Source organism: Corvus brachyrhynchos, unplaced genomic scaffold (assembly GCF_000691975.1).
Source record: "Corvus brachyrhynchos isolate BGI_N302 unplaced genomic scaffold, ASM69197v1 scaffold428, whole genome shotgun sequence".
NCBI lineage: Eukaryota > Metazoa > Chordata > Aves > Passeriformes > Corvidae > Corvus > Corvus brachyrhynchos.
Window position 1 is genome coordinate 724,339 of NW_008239766.1, and position 18,737 is coordinate 743,075.

Below are 18,737 nucleotides of genomic sequence, written 5' to 3' on the forward strand. Positions count from 1 at the left end.
TGCCTGATCCACCTGCCTCTCTGGTCCAGCCCCTCGCTGCGATCCCCGCCACAACCGTGTCCAAGGATCTGGACCTCCTGCCTGAGCGCCCACTCACTCGCTGTGTGTTCGGCTGCCCATCACCACGGGAGCTGTGCCTGTGGAGCCGCGTCTCTCCGAGAGCTGCTCAGGCTCCCCAGCAGGCAGCGTGCACACCCCACCCACCACCTGGATGTCGATAGCACTCCCTGACCCTCTGGTAGTAAAACTTGCTTTTTCTCTCTGTCTCCCCTCTCTTTCTCTCTCTCTCTCTCTCTCTCTCCTCCCCCATCTTTTCCCATTTTCCTTCCTCCTTTTTTGTCTTTTCTAGTCCTCTTTAATAGGACAAGTCCTTTTTTTTGCGGGTTTTTTTCTGTTATCAATAACCGGTTCTCCGATACAATGTGGTCTTGTTTGACTTAATTTTGTCCTAGACCATCTAATTTTTAGAGAATTCCTTGCAGTTTCCCACAGTGGAATAAATAAGATTTAGCTGGACCAAAGGAGAGTGGTATCAAGGGGTGCTTTTTGTAGATTGCAGCTGGTATATACTTTTTTGAGGAATAGAGGACTGTCTTCTGTGTTTCTAATTAATTTCAGTGCAATTGTTTTCTCAGATGCCTACAGGTCATCCATGATTAGAGGGCTCTATTTTGGCTGGAAAGAGGCCCAGTGGAAAAGGATGTGGGGGTGCTGGTCAACTGTGTCTAAACATGAGGCAGCAGTGCCCAGGTGGACAAGGAGGCCAATGGCACCTGGCCTGTATCGGTGATAGCATGGCAGCAGGACCAGGGCAGTGACTGTGCCCCCTGTGCTGGGCACCAGTGAGGCCACACCTCAAATCCTATGTCCAGTTCTGGTCACCTTTATTCAGGAAGGACATTGAGGGGCTAGAACATGTCCAGAGAAGGGTAGTGGAGCTGGGGGAGTGTCTGGAGCACAAATCTGATGAGGAGCAGAGCTGAGGGAGCTGTGTGGGCTCAGTCTGGAGAAAAGGAGGCTCAGGGGGAACCTTCTCACTCTCTACAATTCCCTGAAAGGAGGGTGTAGCCAGGTGGGGGTCAGGCTCTTCTCCCATGTCAACAAGTGACTGGACAAGAAGACACAGCCACAAGTTGCATCAGAGGAGGTCCAAGGTTGGACATCAGGGGAATTTTTTCACTGGAAGGGTTGTTAAGCATTGTAACAGCACTGCCCAGGGAAGTGGTGGAATGACCATCCCTGGAGATGTTCAAGACATGGCTGGATGTTGCACTAAGTACCATGGCCTAGTCGATAAGGTGGTGTTTGGCCAAAGATGGGACTCTGTGATCTTGGAGGTCTTTTCCAACTTTAATGATTCTATGATTCTATTACTCTATGATTCTATGATTGTACAAACCACATTCCTCTACGGTGGTGAGATGGTATATTAATTTTTTCATGCACTTTCTCTACTTTGTACAAATGTGCTTACATCACAGACAATTTCTGAATTTCTTATAGCATACTTGTCTCTGTACATATCTAGTATATCCTAAATACTTGAGATATTTCCCTCTAAAAGCTGAGAAGGAAGTGTTCTCACAGGGATAGGTAATTTCTAAGGCACCATGACACACAGCCACCATTTTCCATCAGAGAGACGCAAAGGAAATGAGCTGGTGTAGGAACATCTGTTGTATCTGCAGACATGATATATTTGAAATAGTTTGCTGAGGCATGTTAAGCACTCCTCTGCATGGTGAAAGTGAAGTAAAACAAGCCTGACCTGAGGATGCTTTACACTGGAGAAGAGAAAGTCTGTCTTCATCAGAGTCAAGATTGAACTGTGTCCAAAGCTCCGCTCACCACTTCTGCACCCTGACAAGATGATACATTCAAAGTTTTTCATGCTGCTAAGTAGTTTAACCTCAGTAAGTTGGTGAGCAACTGTGCTACAACTCCTGTTAATTCTATATCCATATGTTGAGCCAATTTTAAAACAGTTATTACATGTTATTTGTCACTGTGCCATGCATTTGTCTTCAAAATGTTGCGCAAACTCCTAAAATGAGCAAGAGACTAAACTTTTCATAGTTCAATTAAAAAAAACCCTGTATGTAGGGTAAATTTGATAATGCTGTTTTGAGGAAAGGATTTTTTGATACTTCTTACATCCATCACTATGAAAGGTTTGTGAACAGCTTCATCACAGGAGAGGTTAGATTGTGGTCTCAACGTGCCTTTGCAGATAATCTGAGAAAATGTATTTATCATTCTAAGATGTTTAGAATAAGGAAGTTTACAGTAAAACCTATGCATTTTTTCCTTTTAGATATTTATTTATTTACCCTGCTCTTCCTATGACATTTGGCATATATTTCTTAGAATAGTCACTGAATAACATGGTTTATTCAACATTCTGAAAATGTAGTTTGACAGCCTTGAGTGTACATGTTGTAGCTTAATATGAAGAAACTGTATTAATTTAGAGAATTATTTATAGTTTATAGTTTATTTTCAAAACAACTCTAAAACATTAGGAAGCACTAATCATTTCATATGTGGAAACTAAGTTACAGAGAGTTCGATAGACTAATGGTTATTTATATACTTGGCATCAAGAAGTCACGGAATAAAAGCCATGTCTGGATCCAGGTTTATGATCATTCACAGGAGTGTAACTACCAGGTTACAGAGCTGTGCACTTTTTTTGTGCTTTCTGCTGCCCACTGTGTAGGGATTTATTTCTGATGTCTTGCTAATTTTATAGTTAGGACATCTTCCATGGAACTGAGATACAGGGCTGATCTATAGGAAAAACCCAAAGCCAGGCCCACTACTTAGAAGAATCAACAAATACTTTTTTGATTTCTAAACCAATATTTTTTCCAATATCTCATTACAAGGAAAAAGACAAAACCCTAGTCCTCCAACTTTAATGTTAACATTTTCATATGTGGTATCTCATTTCCAGCAAATCTAACTTGCTGATCAGGAAGGGTGGTTTTGCTCTAATGTTTTTGTTTACATCTACATCAGCATGTACATATAGGATATAAAATGGATAGTAATTGCCCCGCTGTAGTCCCTTGCGATTGACTTCACCAGCTGCTGGGTTTCATGCAAATATAGGCAATGTCTTAGGGTTTTATATCGTGATTTGCATCCTTGGGTCTGTTTGAATTATTAGGTCTACTTTAGGAGGTTAAATGATAGCTCTTTCTCCAAGATCAGTGTAAGCCATAATATATTCTCAGGATTATCCAACTTCAGGCAAAATACTGGAAAAATTTATGCTACCTTTAAAAATTTTGTCCTCTTCAAATGTGTTCATTTACTGTCTTCTCTTTTTTGTTGCCTTCCAACCCTGAATTCATTATCTTAGTGAGTACTCTACTACATCTTAAATTTCACTGGATCTGCCCGCTTTCATTCACATTGAAAATATTAGCTACACTTGCTGCTACAAGTCATAAGTCCTCTGATTTAAACTCATTTGGGCACTTCATGGTTTTTTTTTGTTTGGCCTGTAATGTTTAAGTTGTTGTGCCATTTTCATGTGCATCAAACTCTCTACTGTTGCAATTATTCAATCCATTTTTACAAGTCAGAGGATTATAATATGAGGCCATCTAGTTGATGGATAAAATATGAGCATTTTTCTCAGAATTCAAACTAACTTTCATTCCATATACTAGCTTATTACAAAGAAAATATTGCAATTCCTAGAGATTTTGATGCTGTTTGCAGTTTTCAAATAGGTTTTCCTCTAAATTTGTTTGAAAGGGAGTAGTATTTCTGTTCTATTTTTTTTCTTTGAACAGAGATGACAATAGTTAACAGTCTGACTATTTGCACATAGATTATCTCATACCAGATACGAAAGCTAAGTTATATTTCCCACAGTACAATATCCCTTGAACAACTACTTTTATAACAGCCACACTCAAAGCACATCGTGTGGGTGAAGATTAAGGAGAAAGAAGTAAAGCTCGACAATTCGTATCAGTCAACATGTTAAGAAGACTGGTCTGCAAATTAAATGTCTCTATAGTTACTCTATTCTATGAAGAACTGGAAATAAGAAGTTAGCAGAAAATTAAGGTATTCAGAAAATATTCTTAGTTTTGTAGAAAGTATGTATATTTTTATAAATAACATTTATTTTTCTGAACCTTTAGGTTGGATTTGTCTTTTCTACAATGCAGTCCCATCCAGGGCAGGAGGATCAAAATCAATGGATTATGAAGATTTCTTTTTCTTTTCTTCATACAATTCACCTAAAGCCCTAATGTAGAAAAACAATTCAGAATGTGTTTAAGCCCTGCTGAATTCAACAAGATTTATACCACTATGCCTCCAAGAGAAGAAAATGCTGAAATAACTGACTCAGAGTTTGAGACGAAGTTCAGATTGCATGGGTTATGCATCAGCTCTTCTCTGAGCGTGCCAAGACAGGAGACAGCACACAGTTTATCAGGAACAGCAAATGCTATTTTTCGCTACTGTCAAGGCTGGTTCCCGTCGGTGTTACTTAGCTGGGTGCTGAAAACTCTCTTATTCAAATTGTCTCTGAGAACTGGGAAAGTTCTCCCTGCCAAATCATGTACCCCCATTTCTGTGGTTCAGTGCCTCAGCATGCTCTGGAAAATGTTTCAGGCTCTTCATCAAGGAGAATTTTATCTTGTCTGGATTTAGAGAAATCTGTATCTGACCATTTAATAAAAAGTTTAGACTATAAGTGCATTAAGTCCACAGTTTTTCTTCCCATTAGCCAGTGGCTAAACTGTTAAATACAAGGACAGCAAATCACAACTATCATTAACATTTCTCCAAGCTATATGAGGAAAGAAAGCACAGAAAATTGCATAGTTGCAAGGTAAATTTGTCATTTGGTAATCCAAGGCCATGTCGCAGCAAGGACAGCTGAAAGGAGGCCAATTAGCATGTTAACTCTCTAGGCTGGTAATATCATCTAGGTGCTGAGCACCCTCAGCTCCATCTACACAGACCCACAGTATCAAGTGTCCTCAAGTACAATCAATTTCATCTGGTTTAAACATAAAAATCTTGTCTTGACTGTCCATATAACCACCTCACCAAAATTAGTGTGTCTAGAAGAATTATTTCTATCATCTGACGATTTTCTTGTATAGTTTGTCTGAGATGAATGTTTTGGGAAAAATATTTTAATGAATAATAAATATAGCCTAATATCTTTGTTTTACATACTCTTGGACAAGCAAAATAAGAGCTATATATTTCGAAGATTGTTGGGGTCCCTCCCCTGCCGTGTAGCCCTGGGAGAGGGGCCCTGAGGGCACAGACACGGGGTTTCCCTGCCCCTGCTCAGCCTCGTTCCCATTGGTTGGTTTGTGTTCCCTGCGCGGGCAGAAGGACCCTTGGTCCCGTGACTGGGACAGTTCCTCAGCAGAGCTCCGGCCATGCGGCTGGAGAAATAAACATCTCTCTGAAACAGCTATCAAGAATCTGTCTGTCCATATATATTTCCTTTCCACGGGACTCCTGGTTTGATATATGCGTGTTGCAGTATCCCCACTGCAAAAGAAGATCTTTTTCTGAATTCACAAAGAGTTTTAAACTCTGGATTTTTTAAAGACTAATATTATTTCCTAGCACAATTTTCTGTAGTAAGGACATTTACCTTGGATGATCTATGCTTATTTTATTGCTTAAGACTATGTTTTCTATCCAAATACTTTAGTGTTCATAAAGTAAAGGTAGCAAGGATAGTCTCCTCATTGGGCAAATTTTCCCGTCTCAAACTTTCACTGAAATTTGATGATCCTGTGTGTTTGTTGCTGATAACCTTGTTTTAAAATGTTTCAGAGGAAAGCTCATCTCTGCAAAGAGAACTGCATAGAAACAAGTTGCTCGCTCCCCTAAGCAAAGAGAACTTTAATGTCCCATTGAAAACCAGCAGTATTTTCATGGAAGAAGTTCCCCCTGGGAAACTGAGCCTGTGCCCCTCAACACTTTGATACCACTTTTTCAGCACTGCTCTAGTTCTTCTGTATAAGATTTGATCGACATCAGAGTCAGATGAGTAGTTTTGGAAGACAGCAATATTTCTTCTTGCCATTACAGCAATCTGTCTGCAACTATCATTATCAACATCGAGGACAACAGTAATTACAATGGATTTGTCTGTACATCACTGTTTCAGGTGGCTCCAATTGCCTGCCAGAAGTGTTCAAATGCATTTCTCCATAATTCTTGCATAATGACAGTCAAATATCACTATTAGCTTTATGGCCATAGTAATATACTTTTTTCTGACAAAAAAATTAAAAATATTTTTTTAAGTAGATATGTAATGTGATGACGCTGAGTGTTCAAGCCTTCTTGAAGAAAAAAAGTCAGTCACTAAAATAGTTCTATTTCTTCAACAAATTAATTATCACTGGTGAACAGGTACATGAAGAATAACACAGAGAATGTTTCTAATGATAAATTTGGGAGAAGTCATAGTGAGAGAGACTTTCAATTTTCACTTTTTTCTCATATTCTCATGCTACATTAGATTTCAGTCAGTTTTGAAAGTTCATGCACCATATGGTGATTGAAAAGGTTGGTTGCACTCCCATGCAAGTTATATTTTTTCAAATTTTACATGCAAAACACTGATTTACAGAAATGTTTGCAATTGTTCTCAGATATAAAGAACATCCAGAGGCAAATTTACGCCTCTACAAACACATCACATCATATCATCATATCATATCATATCATATCATATCATATCATATCATATCCTTTTTCTCACAATAAAATTCAGTTTTATAGATATACTATTAAAAACAATAGCTGAAGAGCATTATTTAAAATATTGTAGAATTAGGGAAGTAAATCGATATACATGACATATAAGAAACGATGGAGAATTGAGCTGAATCTATTACTATGAGAATTATGGAATTAAAAAATGTGTATTTCAATGATGAAGACTGGGAAAATGCAGTTTAAAAACTCAGTGACATTATTTTAGAGAAGATAAAGGAAGTTAATTGAAATTCATTTCCTAATTCAAATCATTACATAACTATCAGCTTCTTAATAACAATTAGGCACAGAAGCAGCTTAAAATCTAAAATTAGCTAAATTGAAGTTAGAACAATGTGATGCTTGAAACAGCAACATAATAACTGTAGGAGAAATAATTAATGGTTTTAAAGACATAGCAGAGAGTAAAGCTGTTGGTCCAGATGGATTCTTGAAAAAAACTTCAAAGTTATTACCGCCAAAACCTACATAGTTTTAAACAGCTTATTTTTCTATTTAAAATTATATGCTAGTAAATTCATATGCAATAGGATGGATTGTAGCACTAACAAACAGGTAAGTCAAATATCTTTTTTTGCCATCATGCAATTAGTGTAAGGTTTCTGGTAGACATCAAAAAATACTCATTTTTTAAATGTTTGCATTCCTAAACAGAATGAAACCAAACCAAAACAAAAAAATACTTGAAATATTCTATGCAATGAAATGGTGATAAAATCAAAGGGAACTTCAGAAATACTTTTTACTTCCCTCAAAAAATCAGGAAATTAACTCATAAATGGAATCTTTATAGATTGTTACACCTGAAAAGGTTTCTACTTCTATACAAGTAACTTTAGGATATAACTTCTTCTCAGGGAATTGACCTGATGTTGTCCTATATTCTGGGAAATGTAATCTCACTTTTCTCCCTTATCCTATCTGCCTTCTTCAACAGTTTCCTGGCACAACCAGTGCAGAAATAGGGCTGATTTGCTTTTGTCTCTCTACTGGTTTGTTTTCATCTTCTTATTTTGTGTGCCATGTTTTATTAAGCGGAAGCATACATCAGTGTCCTCCATTATTTCATTGTTTTCTTCTGTGACTGTGATCAGAAACCCTTTAAATCTTTGCACAATACTACAAAACTTTGGGGTTTCACTTTGTTAGTTAAATTGTACTTGTAAATACAGAATATAGTGGGACATCCTAAGTCCCAGCAGTGATGGTGCTTTAAATAGGGAGGTCATGGTTTAACCTCGTAGGGCAACTAAGCTCCACACAGCCATTCATTCACGTTCTCCCTGGTGGGATGGGAAAGAAAACTGGAAGGGTAAACATGAGAAAACTCATGGGTTTAGATAAAACAAAAGCTACACGTTCGTACAAAGCAGAGCAAGGAATTAATTTACTGCTTTCCATGGGCAGGCAGGTGCTCTGCCACCTCCAGGAGAGCAGGGCTCCATCTTGCATAACAATGATTTGGGAAGACAAATACCATCACTCCAAATGCCCCACCCCCCCACTTCCATCTTCTTCCCCCAGCTTTATATGCTGAGCATGGCACCATCTAATCTCACCCCCTGTTAAAGTGGGTGTGTCTAGTGTCCTTAAGTATTTCCTGACACGATTGTCTTCCACAAATAGTACATCTTCCTTGCTCCAGATTTTCTCTCTAGCCTGGGATTTTTGAAGGTTGATCCAGCTAGAAAGGGCTGTTGTGAAGAAGTAATTAAATGTCTCAGCCTTTTCCATGCCTCTGTTACCAGCTCTCCAACCTCATTCAGCAGTGGGTCCACATTTTCCCTAGTCTTCCTTTTGCTACCTAAGTGCTTATACAAGTTCTCACTTTGCCTTTGACCTCCCTTGCCAGATTCAATCCCAGGTGAGCTTTGGCTTTCCTGTGTCTTTGCATGCTTGGACAGTGTATCCCAGGCTTCTGTCCCTGCTTTCCATATTCTGTATGCTTCCTTCTCATCTATTGAAGTTGCCAAGAGCTCATTCTTCAAATATGCAGGCCTCCTGGCATTTTCGCCTTTCCTACTTTTTGGAATGGACAATTCTTGAGCTTGAAAGAAATGATCCCAGAATATAGAACAGTTTTCTTTGGCTCCTATTCCCTCTAGGGCTTTATTTGATGGGACTTGTTCAAGCAGACCATGGAAGAGGCCAAAGTTGTCCCACAAAGTCCAGGGATATGATCTTGCTTTTAGCCTTGCTCCCTACTTTCAGGATCTTGAATTCCTCCACCTCATGGTAATTGCCATCATGGCTGCCTTTGACCTGCACAGCTCCAACAAGCCCTTCCTTTTTTTGTAAGCACGAGACCCAGCTGAGCATCTTCCCTTCCTAACTGCTCTGTCAGGAAGTTGTTAGCTTCCTCTGACTGGAAGTTCTTATCAATGTGATCCCAAAACCTCAAAAATTCCTTGTTCCTTTTTGTGTTCCTCCTCCAGCAGACGTCAGAGTGATTCAAATCACCTATGAGGTGAAAAGCTTGCACATATGTGGTTTCTTCCAGGTGTCTGAATAGACCTCATCTGCTGCTTCCCCCTGAACAGGCAGGGTAAAGATGTAAAGAGCACAGTTGCCTGTCTCAAAACACTGTCAAGGCAACAGAAAGAACTTGCTATAAGATCAACCACCACAATGGGAACTTGAGATTAGAAATTGCAACAGGAAGGTGCTAATTCCAGGACTGGTGAGGTGAGACTGGTTTACCACATCCTGCTTAATATCTCTGGACAAAAATTCCCACTGTGGCAAACTGGGAAAGGAAGGAACTACTGTCATGCATATCACCCCAAGTTATGGGAAAGGCATCTGCGACTGCCCTGTGGATACTGAGAACTTGGACTATATAAAGGTGGTAACCTCAGAAGGATGACTCTGGGACCCCCACCACTGAGAAGCCCTGGGTGAAGAAGGACCAACGTGAAGCCTCTGTATCCACGTGTGGTGACTACCTTCTGCTTGACCTCTCTCTCTCTCTCTCCTCCTTCCTTCCCCAGCTCTTCTGATTTCTTTCAACATGTTTACCTCACACTTAATGTTAAATAAAATCTGTATTGTTGACTTTGGCATATGTTCTCATTTTCACCTTAATTCAGGCAGAGGCATCTCTCGCTAATCAGAGCATAACAGGCAGTTTGTAGCAAACACCCACCATGGCATCTTCCACACTGACCTGACCTCTAATCCTGATCCATCACCTCTCAAATGTCTCATCACCCATCCCAAGACAGAATTCTCTGATCCTGCTCCTCTTTCACTTGCAACTTGTCCTCTCTGCCTACCTTCCTAAACAACCTGTATCCATCCATGGCACAACCCTAATTGTGTGGCCTATCCCACCATGTCTCTGTGAAACCAAAGGGATTATGGTCCTGTAGTTTTCACTGACTTCTAATTTTTCTTGTGTGTTCCCTGTGTTGCATCTGTGAGCGTACAGACACTTCAGGAATGTACTCATTTGTGTTGTTTTCCTAAAAAAAGTACAAAAGCTTTCCCCATAATAGTTGCTCATGGTCATGGTCCTGCCATATTAAAAATTTGCTAGTGAGTCTATCAGAATTTTTTAGGTTATTCAACAAGGGGAAAATGTGGTTTCTCTGGTAAAAGTCATAGAAAGAGGATCACACCTACTGCTTTCAATTTATAGTGTCATACTTGTCTGAAGTGTCATACTTGGTTTGTTCAGTGTTTTTTTCTTAAATTTCCTCACCTAACTTTTATTTCCTTTTCCTGTCAGTGGCAATATCTCTTGATGCAAAATAGATGAGACTAACTGGTGTTCACCTTCTCAGCATTGTCAGTGTTCTGGTAAAGTGAAAAGAGAAAAGATACATAATGGCAGTCTTATGTCTAATAGAGCACTAGACAGAAATTTCCTCTGGTTCTCAGGGGACTAGCAGAATTATCCTTCTTTACCCCTATTAACATTGCCAACATCTGCTCCTGTTCCTAGCTGAGTGATGCAACACGATTAGGGGGAAGATGTACAGCCTCTTTCTCTCTCCCATAAAAACTGAGTTTCCTTCAACACTGAAGCAGTGACTTCAAGCTAACATCCCTTGAACCAGTGCTGGAATGGCAAGTGTGGCTGTGTGAAAGCAATGTGGATGTTTGGTAGGGGACAAGTCAGGAATTTCTGTGCTGCAATTCCTTGCTTAATGTAAATGACCAATCAGCAATTCTGGCAAAAGGAATCATTGCTTGCTGAACATGTGCATTCATTTTATTATTGCCCCTGAACACCCCTATCTGCAGACTTGCATGAGCAATCTCATTCACAAAAAATTAGAAAGGGAGAAAAAAATCACCTTGGTGCAATAATACTATGCATATGTGTTTGCTTAGATATCCTGAATGTCTGAGAAGACCGATCCTAGAAACTATCTTAGGTTTTTACAGCAGTATACCTCTGCTATCTTTAACTTGAAAAGGTAATACCTGGGTTTAATGACATTTAAAAACCCAAACAAATCCAAGCCAGAAAATTTCTAAACTGAAGAAACAGAAAGAATATTAATGTAAGACAAGAAAGCTGTAATTAACTCCACCATCTCCCCACAAACATAGTATGGTAATTCCAATAAGCAATTTCTCTGAGGACAGCAAAGAACTGAAATAACAATTTTACACATTCAGAGTTTAACAGGCTGAAGTAAAATACTCAACAATCTGCCTATTCATCTAATTAGCACTACTGATTCATATTCAAACAGAATTTCCTCAGGGCAAGGGAAGAATTCCACAGGTTGTTTGAATTCACTGATCTTCACCTTTGATGCCTCCTCTTGAAAAACAAGGGGAAAATGCCCTCCAGAAATAATTTGAATGGAAATAAAGCCTGGATATGAATAGATTTGTTGAATATGAAACTATGTAAAACAATCAGTCTGTAATTGAATTTCTCCAAAAAAAAGGCAAAAAGTTAACTTTACCTCTGTTTGGACAGATGGGATAGGAGTGGGTTACTGCACTGGCAAGCTAGTATAATAAAATCCACCTGAAACCTTTCTATATAAAATCTGAAGCTGAAGCAAATATAAAATGTCACAGTTTACTTTGCTTTCTGTGTGAAACTTGTTTTATATATGTAGTAGTTATATCTTGGATAATAAATGCAGTTTACAGTGTTTAAAAACCTTTTGGGTTGTTTTTTTCCTAACTTTACTGCTTTCTTCTGTTGAAGTGAAGGTTTTGAACATTACACAGCTATAAACATGAAGGCTAAGCTTCTTACAGAATGATTTGGTTTGCATTTTTATGGTATCATTTAGATGTTAAGATAAATCTGACAGACAAGAGTTATAATTATCAATCTGCAAAGACTGTGATTCCTTTGAAGAGTAGATTTATGGCTTCTGATTCAATTAGAATAAATCATAATGAAAACATTGTACAAGCCTGGAGCATGAAAATTAAAAACACACCCTCTGGTTCATATATAATTATTCCCAGAAAACCTCATGCCAGAATAAAATAAGTTAATCAAACCCAGAAAAACAAGAAAATACATCACAAATTATTATCCAACAGTTGAATATCACTGAGGAAAAGAAAAAAAAATCACTTCATTATCAAATCTGTGCAGATCTATATTAATTTGACCTGCACTTTAGGATAGAAAAAATATTTTGGAGGAGAGCCTTTAAAAATCACTGTTTTCCATCATGGGATCAAAGATACATTGACTTTCTGTAAGTCGTATTTTGTACCTTTCTGGTTTTTTCCTTTATTGGTAAAATTACACAATGGCATTGCTGAAATTAATGATAGGGTGATGTTTTCTAATTCCTGAAGTGTTTAACAGATCAAAAATAGAAAATAATTATAGACCTTTTCTTTTCTTTATGAATTTCTGTTTGTGAGATTCCAAATTTTCTCTCATGCAGCATGTTAGTGTTGCATTTTCTGTACAGTATGGGAAAATCACCATTATCTCTACAAAGGAAACAGAACATGAATAGAATGTAGTCTGATTTTTGTCACATATACAAGAGACCAAATAAATTTAATTTTGTGAATTCTTCAAGTGCCCAGTCAGGTTTTAATCAAGTTATTTTTAGCTGCAGCTGTGACTGGAAATCTCTGCAGCTCAGGTATCAGTGCCTGAACACGGGCCAAATAGAAATCAGTTACAAAGTCACCTGGATTGGGAAGGGAGGTGGGGAATGTGCAGACATCCTCAGACACAGAGTCATCTCAGGAGATGCCAGCGTTTGTAGAATTTTAAGGAAAAATGGGAAAATAGAACTTTTGATATAAAGATTTCAGGACATCCATTCTCCAGGTGGGTTTCTGCTTTGTTTTATGAATTAATTTCTGGGCTAAGAATAAACATCTCTTTCATGAACACTCTTTGTCCCTACAGAGCAGTAAAGAAAAAAATCAAACCATATTCTTTTTCCTTTGTATTTTAACATGTGGGTAATAAATAATGAACATAATAAATAATAGCCTTTCCATATGCTAAAATCATGTAGTTTCACAAATACGTAAACTTGCACAACATGTTCACTTTCCCCCCACCACTACTATAGATGAACACTGTCCTCTGAAGAGGTAATTTTTCAAAAGCAGGATTAGTAAGTGCCAGACAGCATTTTGCTTTTTCCTTTTGAACATACCTACCTCACCTGATGAAAGAGTTTGGGGTCTTCTTTTTCTATGAGTAAGAGGATCTGTTTCAAATTTTTAGAGAAATATATCATACAATGAAACTTAAATGGTCTCACATGGTTACGCCACAGGAATAGCCAATATATTTCTTTTGCCTAACTGGAAATAAAGGAGCACATTAAACTTAGGAGAACAGTGCACATTTTAAATTAATTTATCTGGCATAAGTACATGTTGAAAGAAAAACAAAGGAAGGTATTGAAATGGTTTTACTTGGTTTGGTTACAATATATTCACGTTCAGGTGTGGAAAAGCTGCTATCTTTATCCACTCTCCACCACGTAATTCTTAAACTCCATCATTTATTTCAAGAAAGCTGTCAGAATTATGTAGAGGCCTCACTGATATTAATATTTCACAAGTTTTGGGTCTGTAAGTGGCCCAAGACAGATGATCATGAATATTTTCACTTATTTGCCCAACTATGGAAGAGCTTGTGGCAGTTCACTTTTTATGAGACTAGAAAGAACCCACTCCAGCAGAGCTCTTTAATGTGTCTCTGCTGCAAGGAACTCATCAGTCAGGGCTCACAAATCAACCCTGAGACACAAATCTTTAGAAACCAGGCTTCATTAGTTCTGGTGCTCATGAAACTGCTTGACTTGCAGAGAACTCTCATAAACCTTACCTCCATCTTCAATCTTTTAATGAAGTTTCTTTTGGGGTGTGTATGTGGTTATAAACATTCAACATAAAGAATTCTAACTGCTGATAGACCATATTCAATATTCAATATGTTATTATTTTAAAAAGCATAATTTTAACTTTTTATTACCTTGATGTGATTTGCATCATTTTACCTTTAGAAGTTCACACAGCTTGAATCTCCTTATCAAAAAGCCTGTCTGGCTTTTTCTCATAACAGAAATGTGACCACAGCTTTTTCACTTTATATGCTCATTAAAGTGTTAGAGTTGAATCTTCTCACATACACAAAACTGGGAGCGTCCTAATGTCTTTGAGAGATTGAGGCCCTTGTAAACCTAAATAAATTAATTCTGATAATGTGGTGTTGAGACAAGGATGACATTTTCTATTTCAAATCTTACCAATCTGAAAATTTTACACAGAGCACTTGTTTTCAACAGAGTTCTTGCCACATCTTTAAAAACAGATGAAGGAAAGACATTGACAAGACTGAATAAGTAACCATGTTGTTTGCTGTTTTTCCAGCCCCAAGGTTTTCCCTTGAAAGTTTTATCTTCTCACAGGCTGGCTAAGTGCACATTGCAACCTTTGCAATAGCAGAGTGATGAATCAGATTCCTGGATCAATTTGTTTTCCTTGTCATTTGATCCATCTCAATTACTGATGAACAAGTTTCATTTTCTGTTTTATAGAACAAATTAGTGAAATACAGCATGAAACACTGAATAAACATTGCCAGTCCCAGCTGGTTTCCCCCTTCGCCTTCAGAAAGGTGATCAAGAATGGAGTGAAGTAAGCCCCTAAAAATGGGCTGAAATGAAACAGATGTTTCACAGTAGTGCTGAGGCTGCTGAAATTGCACTATAACAAGGTGCCATTGATCTTGATCCTTCCAGCCTAGAACTGCAAGCTGCAGGATCAAGGCCATTTTCTAATCTTCTTTGAGCCACCCCAGCTATGTACTGTCATGCACAGTTTACTCAGGGACTGCTGCACTCCTGTGTTAAAGGCACTGCTTATGTATACTTGGAATAGTGTCTAAAAGCTCATATATGTATGTAGGATTTGAGTGTGAAGTGATGAATCTGGGCACAGAAGGTATATGAAACTGGAACCATCACATTAAATATGATTTAGCTGTATTTTGTTATTTTCCTCCTTTTTTAACTTATTATTTCCTAATAAAAATAGGTAATAGTACTTACCTAGGCATTAAAGTCCCAGTTTGGGGCATTTATGTGTTCTTATGTTAGACTCTAACACTACTGTCTTTTGATATGCCACATTATTTTCAGTTTTCAGTTTCTAGGCATCTCCTTTTATTTTTAGTAGCTAAGGAAATATATCTGAATTTGGATTCGCTGCTACATAATGCAAAACAATCCCAATTTCACTAGCCCAGTAAAAGAAAGAAAATCCAAAAAACGAGCATCCCAAAGTATAGTAAAAAGTAAATATGCAATCAGATTGGAATATATCTTATATATACCCAGCTGAAAATATGTTATGTTTTAAATTAAGGCTTTGGCTTATTTGGGTCATAATACCTTTGAATTAAGAAATTACCCCCTTCAAGCAATTCTAAAATGACTTATTAAATAATTCAAAATAAATGTTTCTTTACTCCTCCTGTCTTGAACAAGGATTAGGACATTTGAGATATACCCTAGCTATAGCAATTGCAACCTGAACATATGTCTTCACCATATTAAATGAGTATATAAGAAAGCTGCCTATTTCTAAGCATTCTGTGAAAACAAATGTGTTTCACATGGCTTGATTAAAAAGATGTCTTTCTGGACTGCCCTCTTGGTCTTTATCAGGTGCATGGCCAGACCCAAAGTGATAAGGAAGCAGACCACACATTCAAATAACCCCAAGGAGATCCAAATCAGAGGAGGAAGAACCATCCCCTAGGAAAATCACATGCCTCCCACTGAAGAACTCAGGAAGCTGATGACTTGATGTAGATTTTCTTCACCCCATTTTTCTAAAAAGAAGACTGAAACTGTTGGTATTAGCACCCAAAATTCATTGTAAGAGTAAGCATAGCACCAGAGAAAAGGGATTTTTATCTAACAGTTTTATGCTACTACTGAGGCTTTCCTGCGCTAATTAGGTAATTTGGACATTTAAACTGTTAACACTTGAACAAACATTCTTGGCTCCGTATACATGGCATATACATGTTCTCTTTTGGTAATTACAAGACTTTGAGTAACAGGGCCAGAGCTGAATGCAGTGTTCAAGAAGTCTGTGTACCAAGGTTTATATAGCAGAAAAACGACACCATCTGTCTCATCCTCAATATCCTTCTTGATGGTATCGAACATTTTGTTGGCTCTTTTTGCTGCCATTGAACACAGAGCATATTCTTTCAGAAAACTGACAGATCATTTTTAAGAGCTGAGACTGTCAGTTCTGAGTTCAGCATCACATAGACATGGTTTGGATTATTTTTGTTACATGTGTTGCCTTACTTTCATCTATACTATAGCTCATGTGACAATTTTTTGCTCCCATATTTCATTCTCTGAGATCCTCTGCTATTTCTTGTCATTAATTTGGCACTTGACCACCTGGAATTCCTTAGTAATCTGTGTAAAAGCCTTTTTATAAAGATATTGAATAAAAACAGGTTCAAAACTGATCCACCAGTGACCCAACCTCTGATTTTTCCCTATTATAATATTTGATCTTTAGGAATTTTCTTCACATTCTTCAAGGAATTTTCTATCTATGTAAAAGAAATACATCTCCTACAAAGCAAGTAACTTTTCTCCAATTCATGGTAGCTCAGTTTCCTATTGATTTTGAGTCTGGAACTTTGTGAAGGGTTTTATATCTACCTGATTCTCCTTATCTACATGATTATTGACAGTTCCTATGATACCAGGGAGATGGTGAGCCAGGATTTCCATTAAAAAAGCCCCACTGTCACTTTCCTGACAGACTTTCTCCACAGCCTCAGTGAACATATTCCTGGTTGCAAACGCTTCCATCCTAGAAGATATGAAAGTCAGATTCACCAGCCTGCAGTTACCAGAATACTCTATAGGATCTCACTCTATAAATATCCCATAGTGTATCCCAGTATCCTATAGAATAGTTGCATGCTACGAAGGCAACCTAGCAGATCTCTGGCACTGTGACTGTGCAGAGTAGTCACAGTTGGCCGGAGGTTCTCCAGTTCTGCTTTTGAATTTTTCCAGAATACATGGGTTAGCATCATACATTCCCAATTATCAAAAATGCAAATAAAAAAACCTTTTGCTAAAAATGTGATATTACATTCTCAACAGGTTGTTTAAAAGTACTGTGGATGTTAAACTAAATATTACTTGGGACTCCTATGATGTTTGTTCTGTTAAAAAAACCTGTGAAGCTTTAACAGTTTTGTCATATTTCTGTCTTACACTATGCAGTTAATGCACCAAGAATGATTGATTACAAAATAGTAAGTTCTATAGAGATTTTTTTTCAATTTTTTTCTGAATGATTTTTAGAAAATTACAGGTTATGGATATTAAAAAAAAAACAAAACAGGAACAAAGCCCCAAACCCCCCACCCTAATGTGAATATACTAGGTTTCTAAAGTCTTATTTTTATCTGTTTTAATAGAAAAGACTGCAAATACCTTTAATATTCTTTTCAAAGCAAATTTCTTGATTTGTTGTTGGGGCCCTCCCCCTGCCATGTAGCCCTGGGAGAGGGGCACTGGGGGGGAGACACGGGGTTTCCCTAGCCCCTGGACAGCCTCGTTCCCCATTGGTTGTTTTGTGTTCCCCTGCACGGGCAAGGACCCTTGGGTCCCGTGATTGAGCAGTTTCTCGGCAGATCCTCAGCCATGAGTCTGGGAAAATAAACTCTCTGAAATATCTATCAAGAATCAGTCCATATATATTTCTTTTCCATGGGCCTTGTTGTTTGATATGCATGTTGCAGTATCCACACTGTAACAAACCGTGAAGAATGCTGGCAAGACACCGATCCCTAAGGACAGAAAATTTGTGAGTAAAAACCACTCTAGATCTCTCTCTTCTCACCTTGGTTTGGATATTCTCTCTGGATTATGGAGGAACCGTGCAAAGACTCTTGGCTCTCAGAGCTGCATATGGACATTTATCTTAAACTTGAAAAGATTCTTGAACAACGATTTGTAAATTTTAGCTTAATTAAAGCTCAAAAGGAACTGAAACACTTCCTGGCATGGTTGTTTAAGAACTTTTTCTATGTTTCTTGGGATGTGATTCTTACAAAAGACTTTTGGAAGACTGTTTGGACACAGTTAATTTTTGAGTCAAAATATATGTTGATGGAAGAATATTTTCATGAATATTATTTAATTACTGAAACTGTTGAGCAATGTCAGCTGTGTCTTGGCGAAGGGAAGTGTGCCTCAGAGTCTGTGCGACCCAGGCCACGTGGACCGAGCCCTCTGCGAGCAGCAGCGAGGCAGCTCCCCTGCGCAGGCAGAGTGGTGCAAACTGAAGTGTCGGCAGCAGAGAGAGGTGCGGCAGGAGAGGGGCAACCTGGCGGTGCCCGCCCGGCCCCGCGCAGCGCGTGGTGGAGCGAGCCCCGTGAGAGGAGCGGCGTGCAGGCAGCAGCTGGCGGCGGGGCGGGGCCGCCCCCCGCC